Raw genomic sequence first — 20,652 nt, 5'->3', positions numbered from 1 at the left:
AAATTAATTTTGTCGGTCAAAAGTGCCAAAAGTGTCAAAAAAGCGTTTTCTGCTCAGAGTATGACTGGTTTGAATTTTAAACTTACAACGTGTCAAAAACTAACACGTTCATGAACTGCAAATGAGAACCTTGACTTTTGGGTGCGTTTTTTGCTAAAAAAAATAATCATTTTTTCAGTCAAAAGTGTCAAAAAAGCGTTTTCGGCTCTAAGTATTACTGGTTTGAAGTTTCAACTGACAACATGAGAAAAACTAACACTTTCTTGAACTGCAAAATGAGAACTTTGAATTTTGTGTCTATTTTTTGCTAAGAAATCATTTTTCAGTTAAAAGTGCCAAAAGTGTCAAAAAAGTCTTTTATGCTCAGAGTATGACTGTTTTGAATATTCAACTTACAACTTGAGAAAAATGACACTTTTTGAACATCAAATGAAAACTTAAACTTTTGGGTGCATTTGTTGCTAAAAAAAAATCATTTTGTCAGTCAAAATTGCCTAAAGGGTCAAAAAAGCGTTTTTGGCTCAATGACTGTTTTGAATTTTCAACTTACAACGTGACAAAAACTGCAAAATGAGAACTTTGAATTTTGTTTTTTATTTTTTGCTAAGAAATCATTTTTCAGTTAAAAGTGCCAAAAGTGTCAAAAAAGAATTTTATGCTCACAGTATTACTGTTTTGAATTTTCAACTTACAACGTGACAAAAAATAACACTTTCTAGAACTACAAATGAGAACTTTGACTTTTGAGTGGTTTTGTGCTTAAAATTCATTTTGTCAGTCAAAAGTGCCAAAGTGTCAAAAAAGTCTTTTATGCACAGAGTATGACTGTTTTGAATTTTCAACTTACAACTTGAGAAAAAATAACACTTTCTTGAACATCAAATGAAAACTTAAACTTTTGGGTGCATTTGTTGCTAAAAAAAATCATTTTGTCAGTCAAAAGTGCCAAAAGTGTCAAAAAAGCGTTTTCGGCTCTAAGTATTACTGGTTTGAAGTTTCATCTGACAACATGAGAAAAACTAACATTTTCTTGAACTGCAAAATAGAACTTTGAATTTTGTTTTTTAATTTTTGCTAAGAAATCATTTTTCAGTTAAAAGTGCCAAAAGTGTCAAAAAAGTATTTTATGCTCAGAGTATGAATGTTTTGAATATTCAACTTACAACGTGACAAAAACTAACACTTTCTTGAACTGCAAATGAGAACTTTGACTTTTGGGCGCATTTTTTGCTAAAAAATCATTTTGTCAGTCAAAATTGCCAAAAGTGTCTAAAAAAGCGTTTTTGGCTCTTTGACTGTTTTGAATTTTAAACCTACAACGTGGCATAAAATAACACTTTCTTGAACTGCAAATGAGAACTTTAAATTTTGAGTGGTTTTGTGCTTAAAATTCATTTTGTCGGTCAAAAGTGCCAAAAGTGTCAAAAAAGCGTTTTCTGCTCAGAGTATGACTGGTTTGAATTTTAAACTTACAACGTGACAAAAACTAACACTTTCTTGAACTGCAAATGAGAACTTTGACTTTTGGGTGCGTTTTTTGCTAAAAAAAAAACATTTTTTTCAGTCAAAAGTGTCAAAAAAGCGTTTTCGGCTCTAAGTATTACTGGTTTGAAGTTTCAACTGACAACATGAGAAAAACTAACACTTTCTTGAACTGCAAAATGAGAACTTTGAATTTTGTGTCTATTTTTTGCTAAGAAATCATTTTTCAGTTAAAAGTGCCAAAAGTGTAAAAAAGTCTTTTATGCACAGAGTATGACTGTTTTGAATATTCAACTTACAACTTGAGAAAAAATAACACTTTCTTGAACATCAAATAAGAACTTCAACTTTTGGGTGCATTTGTTGCTAAAAAAAATCATTTTGTCAGTCAAAAGTGCCAAAAGTATCAAAAAAGCGTTTTCGGCTCTAAGTATTACTGGTTTGAAGTTTCAACTGACAACATGAGAAAAACTAACATTTTCTTGAACTGCAAATGAGAACTTTGAATTTTGTTTTTTATTTTTTGCTAAGAAATCATTTTTCAGTTAAAAGTGCCAAAAGTGTCAAAAAAGTATTTTATGCTCAGAGTATGAATGTTTTGAATTTTCAACTTACAACGTGACAAAAACTAACACTTTCTTGAACTGCAAATGAGTACTTTCCTTTTGGGCGCATTTTTTGCAAAAAAATCATTTTGTCAGTCAAAATTGCCAAAAGTGTCTAAAAAAGCGTTTTTGGCTCTTTGATTGTTTTGAATTTTAAACCTACAACGTGGCATAAAATAACACTTTTTTGAACTGCAAATGAGAACTTTAAATTTTGAGTGGTTTTGTGCTTAAAATTAATTTTGTCGGTCAAAAGTGCCAAAAGTGTCAAAAAAGCGTTTTCTGCTCAGAGTATGACTGGTTTGAATTTTAAACTTACAACGTGTCAAAAACTAACACGTTCATGAACTGCAAATGAGAACCTTGACTTTTGGGTGCGTTTTTTGCTAAAAAAAATAATCATTTTTTCAGTCAAAAGTGTCAAAAAAGCGTTTTCGGCTCTAAGTATTACTGGTTTGAAGTTTCAACTGACAACATGAGAAAAACTAACACTTTCTTGAACTGCAAAATGAGAACTTTGAATTTTGTGTCTATTTTTTGCTAAGAAATCATTTTTCAGTTAAAAGTGCCAAAAGTGTCAAAAAAGTCTTTTATGCTCAGAGTATGACTGTTTTGAATATTCAACTTACAACTTGAGAAAAATGACACTTTTTGAACATCAAATGAAAACTTAAACTTTTGGGTGCATTTGTTGCTAAAAAAAAATCATTTTGTCAGTCAAAATTGCCTAAAGGGTCAAAAAAGCGTTTTTGGCTCAATGACTGTTTTGAATTTTCAACTTACAACGTGACAAAAACTGCAAAATGAGAACTTTGAATTTTGTTTTTTATTTTTTGCTAAGAAATCATTTTTCAGTTAAAAGTGCCAAAAGTGTCAAAAAAGAATTTTATGCTCACAGTATTACTGTTTTGAATTTTCAACTTACAACGTGACAAAAAATAACACTTTCTAGAACTACAAATGAGAACTTTGACTTTTGAGTGGTTTTGTGCTTAAAATTCATTTTGTCAGTCAAAAGTGCCAAAGTGTCAAAAAAGTCTTTTATGCACAGAGTATGACTGTTTTGAATTTTCAACTTACAACTTGAGAAAAAATAACACTTTCTTGAACATCAAATGAAAACTTAAACTTTTGGGTGCATTTGTTGCTAAAAAAAATCATTTTGTCAGTCAAAAGTGCCAAAAGTGTCAAAAAAGCGTTTTCGGCTCTAAGTATTACTGGTTTGAAGTTTCATCTGACAACATGAGAAAAACTAACATTTTCTTGAACTGCAAAATAGAACTTTGAATTTTGTTTTTTAATTTTTGCTAAGAAATCATTTTTCAGTTAAAAGTGCCAAAAGTGTCAAAAAAGTATTTTATGCTCAGAGTATGAATGTTTTGAATATTCAACTTACAACGTGACAAAAACTAACACTTTCTTGAACTGCAAATGAGAACTTTGACTTTTGGGCGCATTTTTTGCTAAAAAATCATTTTGTCAGTCAAAATTGCCAAAAGTGTCTAAAAAAGCGTTTTTGGCTCTTTGACTGTTTTGAATTTTAAACCTACAACGTGGCATAAAATAACACTTTCTTGAACTGCAAATGAGAACTTTAAATTTTGAGTGGTTTTGTGCTTAAAATTCATTTTGTCGGTCAAAAGTGCCAAAAGTGTCAAAAAAGCGTTTTCTGCTCAGAGTATGACTGGTTTGAATTTTAAACTTACAACGTGACAAAAACTAACACTTTCTTGAACTGCAAATGAGAACTTTGACTTTTGGGTGCGTTTTTTGCTAAGTCAAAAGTGTCAAAAAAGCGTTTTCGGCTCTAAGTATTACTGGTTTGAAGTTTCAACTGACAACATGAGAAAAACAAACACTTTCTTGAACTGCAAAATGAGAACTTTGAATTTTGTGTCTATTTTTTGCTAAGAAATCATTTTTCAGTTAAAAGTGCCAAAAGTGTCAAAAAAGTCTTTTATGCTCAGAGTATTACTGTTTTGAATATTCAACTTACAACTTGAGAAAAATGACACTTTCTTGAACATCAAATAAGAGCTTCAACTTTTGGGAGCATTTGTTGCTAAAAAAATTCATTTTGTCAGTCAAAAGTGCCAAAAGTGTCAAAAAAGCGTTTTCGGCTCTAAGTATTATTGGTTTGAAGTTTCAACTGACAACATGAGAAAAACTAACATTTTCTTGAACTGCAAAATGAGAACTTTGAATTTTGTTTTTTATTTTTTGCTAAGAAATCATTTTTCAGTTAAAAGCGCCAAAAGTGTCAAAAAAGTATTTTATGCTCAGAGTATGAATGTTTTGAATTTTCAACTTACAACGTGACAAAAACTAACACTTTCTTGAACTGCAAATGAGAACTTTGACTTTTGGGCGCATTTTTTGCTAAAAAATCATTATGTCAGTCAAAATTGCCAAAAGTGTCTAAAAAAGCGTTTTTGGCTCTTTGACTGTTTTAAACCTACAACGTGGCATAAAATAACACTTTTTTGAACTGCAAATGAGAACTTTAAATTTTGAGTGGTTTTGTGCTTAAAATTCATTTTGTCGGTCAAAAGTGCCAAAAGTGTCTAAAAGCGTTTTCTGCTCTTAGTATGACTGTTTTGAATTTTGAACTTACAACGTGACAAAAACTAACACTTTCTTGAACTGCAAATGAGAACTTTGACTTTTGAGTGGTTTTCTGCTTAAAATTCATTTTTTCAATCAAAAGTGCCAAAAGTGTCAAAAAAGCGTTTTCTACTCAGAATATGACTGGTTTGATTTTTCAACTTACAATGTGGCATAAAATAACAATTTCTTGTACTGCAAATGAGAGTTCTGACTTTTGCGTGCATCTGTTTCTGAAAAATCATTTTTTCAGTCAAAAGTGCCAAAAGTGTCAAAAAAGTCTTTTCATGCTCGGAGTATGACTGTTTTGAATATTAATCTTACAATTTACAACTTGAGAAAAAATAACACTTTCTGGAACTGCAAATGAGAACTTTGACTTTTGAATCTATTTGATGCTTAAAAAATCATTTTGTCACACAATAGTGCCAAAAGTGTCAAAAAAGCGTTTTAAGCTCCAAATTGCACAGTTTGGACTTCTCCATTTTCTCGGTGACAGCACTAACACGTTCTTAAACTGTAAATTGATAACTTTTACCTTTGAGTGCATTATGGCCACAAAAAATCAGTTTTTCATTCAAAAGTGTCATAAAAGCGTTTTCAGCTCCAAATAGCACAATTTGGACTTCTCCACTTACAAGGTGACAAGAAATAACACTTTCTTCACTTTTGAGAGCATATTGTACATAAAAATCAGTTTTTCATTCAAAAGTGTCAAAATAGCGTTTGCAGCTCTAGAAAGCACTATTTGGTCTTCTCCACTTAATTGGTGACAATATATAATACGTTCTGCACTTTTGAGAGCATATTGTACATAAAAATCAGTTCTCCATTCAAAAGTGTCATAAAAGCGTTTTCAGATCAAAACAGCACTGTTTGGACTTCTCCACTTACTAGGTGACAAGAAATAACACGTTCTTCAAGTGCAGATGAGGACTTTGACGTTTGAGTGCATTTTGGCCACGAAAATCAGTTTTTCATTCAAAAGTGTCAAAATAGCGTTTTCAGGTCCAAATTGCACAGTTTGGACTTCTCCACTTAGAAGCTGACACGAAATGAAACTTGCTTCACTTTTGAGGGCATATTGTACATAAAAATCTGTTTTTCATTCAAAAGTGTCATAAAAGCGTTTTCAGATCAAAACAGCACTGTTTGGACTTCTCCACTTACTAGGTGACAAGAAATAACACGTTCTTCAAGTGCAGATGAGGACTTTGACGTTTGAGTGCATTTTGGCCACGAAAATCAGTTTTTCATTCAAAAGTGTCAAAATAGCGTTTTCAGGTCCAAATTGCACAGTTTGGACTTCTCCACTTAGAAGCTGACACGAAATGACACTTGCTTCACTTTTGAGTGCATTTTGTACATAAAAATCTGTTTTTCATTCAAAAGTGTCAAAATAGCGTTTTCAGCTCTAGAAAGCACTGTTTGGTCTTCTCCACTTACTTGGTGACAAGAAATAACACTTCCTTCACTTTTGAGAGCATATTGTACATAAAAATCAGTTTTTCATTCAAAAGTATCAAAAGAGCGTTTTCAGCCCTAAACAGCACTGTTTGGACTCATCCAGTTACTGCGTGACAAGATATAAGACGTTCTTCATCTGCAATTGATAACTTTGACTTTTGAGAGCATATTGTACATAAAAATCAGTTTTTCATTCAAAAGTGTCAAAATAGCGTTTTCAGGTCCAAATAGCACAGTTTGGACTTGTCCACTCAGAAGCTGACAAGAAATGACACTTGCTTCACTTTTGAGAGCATATTGTACATAAAAATAAGTTTTTCATTCAAATGTGTCAAATAAGTGTTTCTTGCTATAAGCAGCACTGTTTGGACTTCTCCACTTACTAAGTGACAAGAAATGACACTTGCTTCACTTTTGAGAGCATATTGTACATAAAAATCAGTTTTTCATTCAAAAGTGTCATAAAAGCGTTTTCAGCTCTAGATAGCACTGTTTGGTCTTCTCCACTTACTTGGTGACAATATATAATACGTTCTGCACTTTTGAGAGCATATTGTACATAGGAATCAGTTTTCCATTCAAAAGTGTCATAAAAGCGTTTTCAGCTCAAAACAGCACTGTTTTGACTTTTCCACTTAGAAGCTGATACGAAATAACAATTTCTTCACTTTTGAGAGCATATTAAACATAAAAATCAGTTTTTCATTCAAAAGTGTCAAAATAGCGTTTTCAGGTCCAAATAGCAAATTTTGGACTTCTCCACTTAGAAGCTGACAAGAAATGACACTGGCTTCACTTTTGAGAGCATATTGTACATAAAAATCAGTTTTTCATTCAAAAGTGTCAAAAAAGCGTTTTCAGCCCTAAACAGCACTGTTTGGACTCATCCAGTTACTGCGTGACATGATATAAGACGTTCTTCATCTGCAATTGATAACTTTGACTTGTGAGTTCATTTTGGCCAGAAAAATCAGTTTTTCATTCAAAAGTGTCATAAAAGCGTTTTCAGCTCAAAACAGCACTGTTTGGACTTATCCAATTACTAGGTGACAATATATAACACGTTCTTCAAGTGCAGATGAGAACTTTGACGTTTGAGTGCATTTTGGCCACGAAAATCAGTTTTTCATTCAAAAGTGTCAGAATAGAAAGCACTGTTTTGACTTCTCCACTTAGAAGCTGACACGAAATAAAATTTTCTTCACTTTTGAGTGCATATTGTACAAAAGAATACGTTTTTCATACAAAAGTGTCAAAATAGCGTTTTCAGCTCTAGAAAGAACTGTTTGGTCTTCTCCACTTACTTGGTGACAAGAAATAACACTTTCTTCACTTTTGAGATTATATTGTACATAAAAATCAGTTTTTCATTCAAAAGTGTCAAAATAGCGTTTTCAGGTCCGAATAGCACAGTTTGGACTACTCCACTTAGAAGCTGACATGAAATGACACTTGCTTCACTTTTGAGTGCATATTGTACATCAAAATAAGTTTTTCATTCAAAAGTGTCAAAATAGCGTTTTCAGGACCAAATAGCACAGTTTGGACTTCTCCACTTAGAACCTGACAAGAAATGACACTTGCTTCACTTTTGAGAGCATATTGTACATCAAAATTAGTTTTTCATTCAAAAGTGTCAAAATAGCGTTTTCAGGTCCAAATAGCACAGTTTGGACTTCTCCACTTAGAAGCTGACAAGAAATGACACTTGCTTCACTTTTGAGAGCATATTGTACATCAAAATAAGTTTTTCATTCAAAAGTGTCAAAATAGCGTTTTCAGGACCAAATAGCACAGTTTGGACTTCTCCACTTAGAACCTGACAAGAAATGACACGCTTCACTTTTGAGAGCATATTGTACATAAAAATCAGTTTTTCATTCAAAAGTGTCAAAAAAGCGTTTTCAGCCCTAAACAGCACTGTTTGGACTCATCCAGTTACTGCGTGACATGATATGAGACGTTCTTCATCTGCAATTGATAACTTTGACTTTTGAGTGCATTTTGGCCAGAAAAATCAGTTTTTCATTCAAAAGTGTCATAAAAGCGTTTTCAGCTCAAAACAGCACTGTTTGGACTTATCAAATTACTAGGTGACAATATATAACACGTTCTTCAAGTGCAGATGAGAACTTTGACGTTTGAGTGCATTTTGTACATCAAAATAAGTTTTTCATTCAAAAGTGTCAAAAGAGCGTTTTCAGGACCAAATAGCACAGTTTGGACTTCTCCACTTAGAACCTGACAAGAAATGACACTTGCTTCACTTTTGAGAGCATATTGTACATCAAAATTAGTTTTTCATTCAAAAGTGTCAAAATAGCGTTTTCTGCTCAGAGTATGACTGGTTTGAATTTTAAACTTACGTGTCAAAAACTAACACTTTCATGAACTGCAAATGAGAACTTTGACTTTTGGGTGCGTTTTTTGCTAAAAAAAAAATCATTTTTTCAGTCAAAAGTGTCAAAAAAGCGTTTTCCGCTCTAAGTATTACTGGTTTGAAGTTTCAACTGACAACATGAGAAAAACTAACACTTTCTTGAACTGCAAAATGAGAACTTTGAATTTTGTGTCTATTTTTTGCTAAGAAATCATTTTTCAGTTAAAAGTGCCAAAAGGGGAAAAAAGACTTTTATGCACAAAGTATGACTGTTTTGAATATTCAACTTACAACTTGAGAAAAAATAACACTTTCTTGAACATCAAATAAGAACTTCAGCTTTTGGGAGCATTTGTTGCTAAAAAAATTCATTTTGTCAGTCAAAAGTGCCAAAAGTGTCAAAAAAGCGTTTTCGGCTCTAAGTAATATTGGTTTGAAGTTTCAACTGACAACATGAGAAAAACTAACATTTTCTTGAACTGCAAAATGAGAACTTTGAATTTTGTTTTTTATTTTTTGCTAAGAAATCATTTTTCAGTTAAAAGTGCCAAAAGTGTCAAAAAAGTCTTTTATGCTCAGAGTATGACTGTTTTGAATTTTCAACTTACAACGTGACAAAAAATAACACTTTCTAGAACTACAAATGAGAACTTTGACTTTTGAGTTTTTTTGTGCTTAAAATTCATTTTGTCAGTCAAAAGTGCCAAAAGTGTCAAAAAAGCGTTTTCTGCTCAGAGTATGACTGGTTTGAATTTTAAACTTACAATGTGGCATAAAATAACACTTTTTTTGAACATCAAATAAGAACTTCAACTTTTGGGTGCATTTGTTGCTAAAAAAAATCATTTTGTCAGTCAAAAGTGCCAAAAGTGTCAAAAACGCGTTATCGGCTCTAAGTTTTACTGGTTTGAAGTTTCAACTGACAACATGAGAAAAACTAACACTTTTTGAACTGCAAATGAGAACTTTGACTTTTGGGTGCGTTTTTTGCTAAAAAAAAATCATTTTGTCAGTCAAAAGTGCCAAAAGTGTAAAAAAAGTCTTTTATGCACAGAGTATGACTGTTTTGAAATTTCAACTTACAACTTGAGAAAAAATTACACTTTTTGAACATCAAATGAAAACTTAAACTTTTGGGTGCATTTGTTGCTAAAAAAAAATCATTTTGTCAGTCAAAATTGCCTAAAGGGTCAAAAAAGCGTTTTTGGCTCAATGACTGTTTTGAATTTTCAACTTACAACGTGACAAAAAATAACACTTTCTTTAACTGCAAATCAGAACTTTGACTTTTGGGTGCGTTTTTTGCTAAAAAAAAACAACACATTTTTTCAGTCAAAAGTGTCAAAAAAGCGTTTTCGGCTCTAAGTATTACTGGTTTGAAGATTCAACTGACAACATGAGAAAAACTAACACTTTCTTGAACTGCAAAATGAGAACTTTGAATTTTGTTTTTTATTTTTTGCTAAGAAATCATTTTTCAGTTAAAAGTGCCAAAAGTGTCAAAAAAGAATTTTATGCTCAGAGTATTACTGTTTTGAATTTTCAACTTACAACGTGACAAAAAATAACACTTTCTAGAACTACAAATGAGAACTTTGACTTTTGAGTGGTTTTGTGCTTAAAATTCATTTTGTCAGTCAAAAGTGCCAAAGTGTCAAAAAAGTCTTTTATGCACAGAGTATGACTGGTTTGAATTTTCAACTTACAACTTGAGAAAAAATAACACTTTCTTGAACGTCAAATGAAAACTTAAACTTTTGGGTGCATTTGTTGCTAAAAAAAATCATTTTGTCAGTCAAAAGTGCCAAAAGTGTCAAAAAAGCGTTTTCGGCTCTAAGTATTACTGGTTTGAAGTTTCATCTGACAACATGAGAAAAACTAACATTTTCTTGAACTGCAAAATGAGAACTTTGAATTTTGTTTTTTATTTTTTGCTAAGAAATCATTTTTCAGTTAAAAGTGCCAAAAGTGTCAAAAAAGTCTTTTATGCTCAGAGTATGACTGTTTTGAATTTTCAACTTACAACGTGACAAAAAATAACACTTTCTAGAATTACAAATGAGAACTTTGACTTTTGAGTTGTTTTGTGCTTAAAATTCATTTTGTCAGTCAAAAGTGCCAAAAGTGTCCAAAAAAGCGTTTTCTGCTCAGAGTATGACTGGTTTGAATTTTAAACTTACAATGTGGCATAAAATAACACTTTCTTGAACATCAAATAAGAACTTCAACTTTTGGGTGCATTTGTTGCTAAAAAAAATCATTTTGTCAGTCAAAAGTGCCAAAAGTGTCAAAAAAGCGTTTCGGCTCTAAGTTTTACTGGTTTGAAGTTTCAACTGACAACATGAGAAAAACTAACACTTTTTGAACTGCAAATTAGAAATTTGACTTTTGGGTGCGTTTTTTGCTAAAAAAAAATCATTTTGTCAGTCAAAAGTGCCAAAAGTGTCAAAAAAGTCTTTTATGCTCAGAGTATGACTGTTTTGAATTTTCAACTTACAACGTGACAAAAAATAACACTTTCTAGAACTACAAATGAGAACTTTGACTTTTGAGTTGTTTTGTGCTTAAAATTCATTTTGTCAGTCAAAAGTGCCAAAAGTGTCAAAAAAGCGTTTTCTGCTCAGAGTATGACTGGTTTGAATTTTAAACTTACAATGTGGCATAAAATAACACTTTCTTGAACATCAAATAAGAACTTCAACTTTTGGGTGCATTTGTTGCTAAAAAAAATCATTTTGTCAGTCAAAAGTGCCAAAAGTGTCAAAAAAGCGTTTCGGCTCTAAGTTTTACTGGTTTGAAGTTTCAACTGACAACATGAGAAAAACTAACACTTTTTGAACTGCAAATGAGAACTTTGTGTTTGGGTGCGTTTTTTGCTAAAAAAAAATCATTTTGTCAGTCAAAAGTGCCCAAAGTGTAAAAAAAGTCTTTTATGCACAGAGTATGACTGTTTTGAATTTTCAACTTACAACTTGAGAAAAAATGACACTTTTTGAACATCAAATGAAAACTTAAACTTTTGGGTGCATTTGTTGCTAAAAAAAAATCATTTTGTCAGTCAAAATTGCCTAAAGGGTCAAAAAAGCGTTTTTGGCTCAATGACTGTTTTGAATTTTCAACTTGCAACGTGACAAAAAATAACACTTTCTTTAACTGCAAATGAGAACTTTGACTTTTGGGTGCGTTTTTTGCTAAAAAAAACACCACATTTTTTCAGTCAAAAGTGTCAAAAAAGCGTTTTCGGCTCTAAGTATTACTGGTTTGAAGATTCAACTGACAACATGAGAAAAACTAACACTTTCTTGAACTGCAAAATGAGAACTTTGAATTTTGTTTTTTATTTTTTGCTAAGAAATCATTTTTCAGTTAAAAGTGCCAAAAGTGTCAAAAAAGAATTTTATGCTCAGAGTATTACTGTTTTGAATTTTCAACTTACAACGTGACAAAAAATAACACTTTCTAGAACTACAAATGAGAACTTTGACTTTTGAGTGGTTTTGTGCTTAAAATTCATTTTGTCAGTCAAAAGTGCCAAAGTGTCAACAAAAGTCTTTTATGCACAGAGTATGACTGTTTTGAATTTTCAACTTACAACTTGAGAAAAAATAACACTTTCTTGAACATCAAATGAAAACTTAAACTTTTGGGTGCATTTGTTGCTAAAAAAAATCATTTTGTCAGTCAAAAGTGCCAAAAGTGTCAAAAAAGTATTTTATGCTCAGAGTATGAATGTTTTGAATATTCAACTTACAACGTGACAAAAACTAACACTTTCTTGAACTGCAAATGAGAACTTTGACTTTTGGGCGCATTTTTTGCTAAAAAAACATTTTGTCAGTCAAAATTGCCGAAAGTGTCTAAAAAAGCGTTTTTGGCTCTTTGACTGTTTTGAATTTTAAACCTACAATGTGGCATAAAATAACATTTTTTTGAACTGTAAATGAGAACTTTAAATTTTGAGTGGTTTTGTGCTTAAAATTCATTTTATCGGTCAAAAGTGCCAAATGTGTCAAAAAAGCGTTTTCTGCTCAGAGTATGACAGGTTTGAATTTTAAACTTCCAACGTGACAAAATTAACACTTTCTTGAACTGCAAATGAGAACTTCAACTTTTGGGTGCATTTGTTGCTAAAAAAATTTATTTTGTCAGTCAAAAGTGCCAAAAGTGTCTAAAAAAGCGTTTTTGGCTCTTTGACTGTTTTGAATTTTAAACCTACAACGTGGCATAAAATAACACTTTTTTGAACTGCAAATGAGAACTTTAAATTTTGAGTGGTTTTGTGCTTAAAATTCATTTTGTCGGTCAAAAGTGCCAAAAGTGTCAAAAAAGCGTTTTCTGCTCAGAGTATGACTGGTTTGAATTTTAAACTTACAACGTGACAAAAACTAACACTTTCTTGAACTGCAAATGAGAACTTTGACTTTTGGGTGCGTTTTTTGCTAAAAAAAAAACATTTTTTTCAGTCAAAAGTGTCAAAAAAGCGTTTTCGGCTCTAAGTATTACTGGTTTGAAGTTTCAACTGACAACATGAGAAAAACTAACACTTTCTTGAACTGCAAAATGAGAACTTTGAATTTTGTGTCTATTTTTTGCTAAGAAATCATTTTTCAGTTAAAAGTGCCAAAAGTGTAAAAAAGTCTTTTATGCACAGAGTATGACTGTTTTGAATATTCAACTTACAACTTGAGAAAAAAATAACACTTTCTTGAACATCAAATAAGAACTTCAACTTTTGGGTGCATTTGTTGCTAAAAAAAATCATTTTGTCAGTCAAAAGTGCCAAAAGTATCAAAAAAGCGTTTTCGGCTCTAAGTATTACTGGTTTGAAGTTTCAACTGACAACATGAGAAAAACTAACATTTTCTTGAACTGCAAATGAGAACTTTGAATTTTGTTTTTTATTTTTTGCTAAGAAATCATTTTTCAGTTAAAAGTGCCAAAAGTGTCAAAAAAGTATTTTATGCTCAGAGTATGAATGTTTTGAATTTTCAACTTACAACGTGACAAAAACTAACACTTTCTTGAACTGCAAATGAGTACTTTCCTTTTGGGCGCATTTTTTGCAAAAAAATCATTTTGTCAGTCAAAATTGCCAAAAGTGTCTAAAAAAGCGTTTTTGGCTCTTTGATTGTTTTGAATTTTAAACCTACAACGTGGCATAAAATAACACTTTTTTGAACTGCAAATGAGAACTTTAAATTTTGAGTGGTTTTGTGCTTAAAATTAATTTTGTCGGTCAAAAGTGCCAAAAGTGTCAAAAAAGCGTTTTCTGCTCAGAGTATGACTGGTTTGAATTTTAAACTTACAACTTGTCAAAAACTAACACGTTCATGAACTGCAAATGAGAACCTTGACTTTTGGGTGCGTTTTTTGCTAAAAAAAAAAATCATTTTTTCAGTCAAAAGTGTCAAAAAAGCGTTTTCGGCTCTAAGTATTACTGGTTTGAAGTTTCAACTGACAACATGAGAAAAACTAACACTTTCTTGAACTGCAAAATGAGAACTTTGAATTTTGTGTCTATTTTTTGCTAAGAAATCATTTTTCAGTTAAAAGTGCCAAAAGTGTCAAAAAAGTCTTTTATGCTCAGAGTATGACTGTTTTGAATATTCAACTTACAACTTGAGAAAAATGACACTTTCTTGAACTGCAAATAAGAACTTCAACTTTTGGGTGCATTTGTTGCTAAAAAAAAATTATTTTGTCAGTCAAAAGTGCCAAAAGTGTCTAAAAAAGCGTTTTTGGCTCTTTGACTGTTTTGAATTTTAAACCTACAACGTGGCATAAAATAACACTTTTTTGAACTGCAAATGAGAACTTTAAATTTTGAGTGGTTTTGTGCTTAAAATTCATTTTGTCGGTCAAAAGTGTCAAAAAAGCGTTTTCTGCTCAGAGTATGACTGGTTTGAATTTTAAACTTACAACGTGACAAAAACTAACACTTTCTTGAACTGCAAATGAGAACTTTGACTTTTGGGTGCGTTTTTTGCTAAAAAAAAAAACATTTTTTCAGTCAAAAGTGTCAAAAAAGCGTTTTCGGCTCTAAGTATTACTGGTTTGAAGTTTCAACTGACAACATGAGAAAAACTAACACTTTCTTGAACTGCAAAATGAGAACTTTGAATTTTGTGTCTATTTTTTGCTAAGAAATCATTTTTCAGTTAAAAGTGCCAAAAGTGTCAAAAAAGTATTTTATGCTCAGAGTATGAATGTTTTGAATTTTCAACTTAAGACGTGACAAAAACTAACACTTTCTTGAACTGCAAATGAGAACTTTGACTTTTGGGCGCATTTTTTGCTAAAAAATCATTTTGTCAGTCAAAATTGCCAAAAGTGTCTAAAAAAGCGTTTTTGGCTCTTTGACTATTTTGAATTTTAAACCTACAACGTGGCATAAAATAACACTTTATTGAACTGCAAATGAGAACTTTAAATTTTGAGTGGTTTTGTGCTTAAAATTCATTTTGTCGGTCAAAAGTGCCAAAAGTGTCAAAAAAGCGTTTTCTGCTCAGAGTATGACTGGTTTGAATTTTAAACTTACAACGTGACAAAAACTAACACTTTCATAAACTGCAAATGAGAACTTTGACTTTTGGGTGCGTTTTTTGCTAAAAAAACCCAACATTTTTTCTGTCAAAAGTGTCAAAAAAGCGTTTTCGGCTCTAAGTATTACTGGTTTGAAGTTTCAACTGACAACATGAGAAAAACTAACACTTTCTTGAACTGCAAAATGAGAACTTTGAATTTTGTGTCTATTTTTTGCTAAGAAATCATTTTTCAGTTAAAAGTGCCAAAAGTGTCAAAAAAGTCTTTTATGCTCAGAGTATTACTGTTTTGAATATTCAACTTACAACTTGAGAAAAATGACACTTTCTTGAACATCAAATAAGAACTTCAACTTTTGGGAGCATTTGTTGCTAAAAAAATTCATTTTGTCAGTCAAAAGTGCCAAAAGTGTCAAAAAAGCGTTTTCTGCTCTAAGTATTATTGGTTTGAAGTTTCAACTGACATGAGAAAAACTAACATTTTCTTGGACTGCAAAATGAGAACTTTGAATTTTGTTTTTTATTTTTTGCTAAGAAATCATTTTTCAGTTAAAAGTGCCAAAAGTGTCAAAAAAGTATTTTATGCTCAGAGTATGAATGTTTTGAATTTTCAACTTACAACGTGACAAAAACTAACACTTTTTTGAACTGCAAATGAGAACTTTGACTTTTGGGCGCATTTTTTGCTAAAAAATCATTATGTCAGTCAAAATTGCCAAAAGTGTCTAAAAAAGCGTTTTTGGCTCTTTGACTGTTTTGAATTTTAAACCTACAACGTGGCATAAAATAACACTTTTTTGAACTGCAAATGAGAACTTTAAATTTTGAGTGGTTTTGTGCTTAAAATTCATTTTGTTGGTCAAAAGTGCCAAAAATGTCAAAAAAGCGTTTTCTGCTCAGAGTATGACTGGTTTGAATTTTAAACTTACAACGTGACAAAAACTAACACTTTCTTGAACTGCAAATGAGAACTTTGACTTTTGGGTGCGTTTTTTGCTTAAAAAAAAACATTTTTTCAGTCAAAAGTGTCAAAAAAGCGTTTTCGGCTCTAAGTATTACTGGTTTGAAGTTTCAACTGACAACATGAGAAAAACTAACACTTTCTTGAACTGCAAAATGAGAACTTTGAATTTTGTGTCTATTTTTTGCTAAGAAATCATTTTTCAGTTAAAAGTGCCAAAAGTGTCAAAAAAGTCTTTTATGCTCAGAGTATGAATGTTTTGAATTTTCAACTTAAGACGTGACAAAAACTAACACTTTCTTGAACTGCAAATGAGAACTTTGACTTTTGGGCGCATTTTTTGCTAAAAAATCATTTTGTCAGTCAAAATTGCCAAAAGTGTCTAAAAAAGCGTTTTTGGCTCTTTGACTATTTTGAATTTTAAACCTACAACGTGGCATAAAATAACACTTTATTGAACTGCAAATGAGAACTTTAAATTTTGAGTGGTTTTGTGCTTAAAATTCATTTTGTCGGTCAAAAGTGCCAAAAGTGTCAAAAAAGCGTTTTCTGCTCAGAGTATGACTGGTTTGAATTTTAAACTTACAACGTGACAAAAACTAACACTTTCATAAACTGCAAATGAGAACTTTGACTTTTGGGTGCGTTTTTTGCTAAAAAAACCCAACATTTTTTCTGTCAAAAGTGTCAAAAAAGCGTTTTCGGCTCTAAGTATTACTGGTTTGAAGTTTCAACTGACAACATGAGAAAAACTAACACTTTCTTGAACTGCAAAATGAGAACTTTGAATTTTGTGTCTATTTTTTGCTAAGAAATCATTTTTCAGTTAAAAGTGCCAAAAGTGTCAAAAAAGTCTTTTATGCTCAGAGTATTACTGTTTTGAATATTCAACTTACAACTTGAGAAAAATGACACTTTCTTGAACATCAAATAAGAACTTCAACTTTTGGGAGCATTTGTTGCTAAAAAAATTCATTTTGTCAGTCAAAAGTGCCAAAAGTGTCAAAAAAGCGTTTTCTGCTCTAAGTATTATTGGTTTGAAGTTTCAACTGACATGAGAAAAACTAACATTTTCTTGAACTGCAAAATGAGAACTTTGAATTTTGTTTTTTATTTTTTGCTAAGAAATCATTTTTCAGTTAAAAGTGCCAAAAGTGTCAAAAAAGTATTTTATGCTCAGAGTATGAATGTTTTGAATTTTCAACTTACAACGTGACAAAAACTAACACTTTCTTGAACTGCAAATGAGAACTTTGACTTTTGGGCGCATTTTTTGCTAAAAAATCATTATGTCAGTCAAAATTGCCAAAAGTGTCTAAAAAAGCGTTTTTGGCTCTTTGACTGTTTTGAATTTTAAACCTACAACGTGGCATAAAATAACACTTTTTTGAACTGCAAATGAGAACTTTAAATTTTGAGTGGTTTTGTGCTTAAAATTCATTTTGTTGGTCAAAAGTGCCAAAAATGTCAAAAAAGCGTTTTCTGCTCAGAGTATGACTGGTTTGAATTTTAAACTTACAACGTGACAAAAACTAACACTTTCTTGAACTGCAAATGAGAACTTTGACTTTTGGGTGCGTTTTTTGCTTAAAAAAAAACATTTTTTCAGTCAAAAGTGTCAAAAAAGCGTTTTCGGCTCTAAGTATTACTGGTTTGAAGTTTCAACTGACAACATGAGAAAAACTAACACTTTCTTGAACTGCAAAATGAGAACTTTGAATTTTGTGTCTATTTTTTGCTAAGAAATCATTTTTCAGTTAAAAGTGCCAAAAGTGTCAAAAAAGTCTTTTATGCTCAGAGTATTACTGTTTTGAATATTCAACTTACAACTTGAGAAAAATGACACTTTCTTGAACATCAAATAAGAACTTCAACTTTTGGGAGCATTTGTTGCTAAAAAAATTCATTTTGTCAGTCAAAAGTGCCAAAAGTGTCAAAAAAGCGTTTTCTGCTCTAAGTATTATTGGTTTGAAGTTTCAACTGACATGAAAAAACTAACATTTTCTTGAACTGCAAAATGAGAACTTTGAATTTTGTTTTTTATTTTTTGCTAAGAAATCATTTTTCAGTTAAAAGTGCCAAAAGTGTCAAAAAAGTATTTTATGCTCAGAGTATGAATGTTTTGAATTTTCAACTTACAACGTGACAAAAACTAACACTTTCTTGAACTGCAAATGAGAACTTTGACTTTTGGGCGCATTTTTTGCTAAAAAATCATTATGTCAGTCAAAATTGCCAAAAGTGTCTAAAAAAGCGTTTTTGGCTCTTTGACTGTTTTGAATTTTAAACCTACAACGTGGCATAAAATAACACTTTTTTGAACTGCAAATGAGAACTTTAAATTTTGAGTGGTTTTGTGCTTAAAATTCATTTTGTCGGTCAAAACTGCCAAAAGTGTCTAAAAGCGTTTTCTGCTCAGAGTATGACTGGTTTGAATTTTAAACTTCCAACGTGACAAAAACTAACACTTTCTTGAACTGCAAATGAGAACTTTGACTTTTGGGTGCGTTTTTTGCTAAAAAAACAACAACATTTTTTCTGTCAAAAAAGCGTTTTCGGCTCTAAGTATTACTGGTTTGAAGTTTCAACTGACAACATGAGAAAAACTAACACTTTCTTGAACTGCAAAATGAGAACTTTGAATTTTGTGTCTATTTTTTGCTAAGAAATCATTTTTCAGTTAAAAGTGCCAAAAGTGTCAAAAAAGTCTTTTATGCTCAGAGTATTACTGTTTTGAATATTCAACTTACAACTTGAGAAAAATGACACTTTCTTGAACATCAAATAAGAACTTCAACTTTTGGGAGCATTTGTTGCTAAAAAAATTCATTTTGTCAGTCAAAAGTGCCAAAAGTGTCAAAAAAGCGTTTTCTGCTCTAAGTATTATTGGTTTGAAGTTTCAACTGACATGAGAAAAACTAACATTTTCTTGAACTGCAAAATGAGAACTTTGAATTTTGTTTTTTATTTTTTGCTAAGAAATCATTTTTCAGTTAAAAGTGCCAAAAGTGTCAAAAAAGTATTTTATGCTCAGAGTATGAATGTTTTGAATTTTCAACTTACAACGTGACAAAAACTAACACTTTCTTGAACTGCAAATGAGAACTTTGACTTTTGGGCGCATTTTTTGCTAAAAAATCATTATGTCAGTCAAAATTGCCAAAAGTGTCTAAAAAAGCGTTTTTGGCTCTTTGACTGTTTTGAATTTTAAACCTACAACGTGGCATAAAATAACACTTTTTTGAACTGCAAATGAGAACTTTAAATTTTGAGTGGTTTTGTGCTTAAAATTCATTTTGTCGGTCAAAAGTGCCAAAAGTGTCAAAAAAGCGTTTTCTGCTCAGAGTATGACTGGTTTGAATTTTAAACTTACAACGTGACAAAAACTAACACTTTCTTGAACTGCAAATGAGAACTTTGACTTTTGGGTGCGTTTTTTGCTAAAAAAAACAACAACATTTTTTCTGTCAAAAGTGTCAAAAAAGCGTTTTCGGCTCTAAGTTTTACTGGTTTGAAGTTTCAACTGACAACATGAGAAAAACTAACACTTTCTTGAACTGCAAATGAGAACTTTGACTTTTGGGTGCGTTTTTTGCTTAAAAAAAAACATTTTTTCAGTCAAAAGTGTCAAAAAAGCGTTTTCGGCTCTAAGTATTACTGGTTTGAAGATTCAACTGACAACATGAGAAAAACTAACATTTTCTTGAACTGCAAAATGAGAACTTTGAATTTTGTTTTTTATTTTTTGCTAAGAAATCATTTTTCAGTTAAAAGTGCCAAAAGTGTCAAAAAAGTATTTTATGCTCAGAGTATGAATGTTTTGAATTTTCAACTTACAACGTGACAAAAACTAACACTTTCTTGAACTGCAAATGAGAACTTTGACTTTTGGGCGCATTTTTTGCTAAAAAATCATTATGTCAGTCAAAATTGCCAAAAGTGTCTAAAAAAGCGTTTTTGGCTCTTTGACTGTTTTGAATTTTAAACCTACAACGTGGCATAAAATAACACTTTTTTGAACTGCAAATGAGAACTTTAAATTTTGAGTGGTTTTGTGCTTAAAATTCATTTTGTTGGTCAAAAGTGCCAAAAATGTCAAAAAAGCGTTTTCTGCTCAGAGTATGACTGGTTTGAATTTTAAACTTACAACGTGACAAAAACTAACACTTTCTTGAACTGCAAATGAGAACTTTGACTTTTGGGTGCGTTTTTTGCTTAAAAAAAAACATTTTTTCAGTCAAAAGTGTCAAAAAAGCGTTTTCGGCTCTAAGTATTACTGGTTTGAAGTTTCAACTGACAACATGAGAAAAACTAACACTTTCTTGAACTGCAAAATGAGAACTTTGAATTTTGTGTCTATTTTTTGCTAAGAAATCATTTTTCAGTTAAAAGTGCCAAAAGTGTCAAAAAAGTCTTTTATGCTCAGAGTATTACTGTTTTGAATATTCAACTTACAACTTGAGAAAAATGACACTTTCTTGAACATCAAATAAGAACTTCAACTTTTGGGAGCATTTGTTGCTAAAAAAATTCATTTTGTCAGTCAAAAGTGCCAAAAGTGTCAAAAAAGCGTTTTCTGCTCTAAGTATTATTGGTTTGAAGTTTCAACTG

Source organism: Oryzias latipes, chromosome 14 (assembly GCF_053564925.1).
Source record: "Oryzias latipes strain Hd-rR chromosome 14, Olatipes_Hd-rR_3.1".
NCBI lineage: Eukaryota > Metazoa > Chordata > Actinopteri > Beloniformes > Adrianichthyidae > Oryzias > Oryzias latipes.
This window is presented reverse-complemented; position numbering follows the sequence as displayed.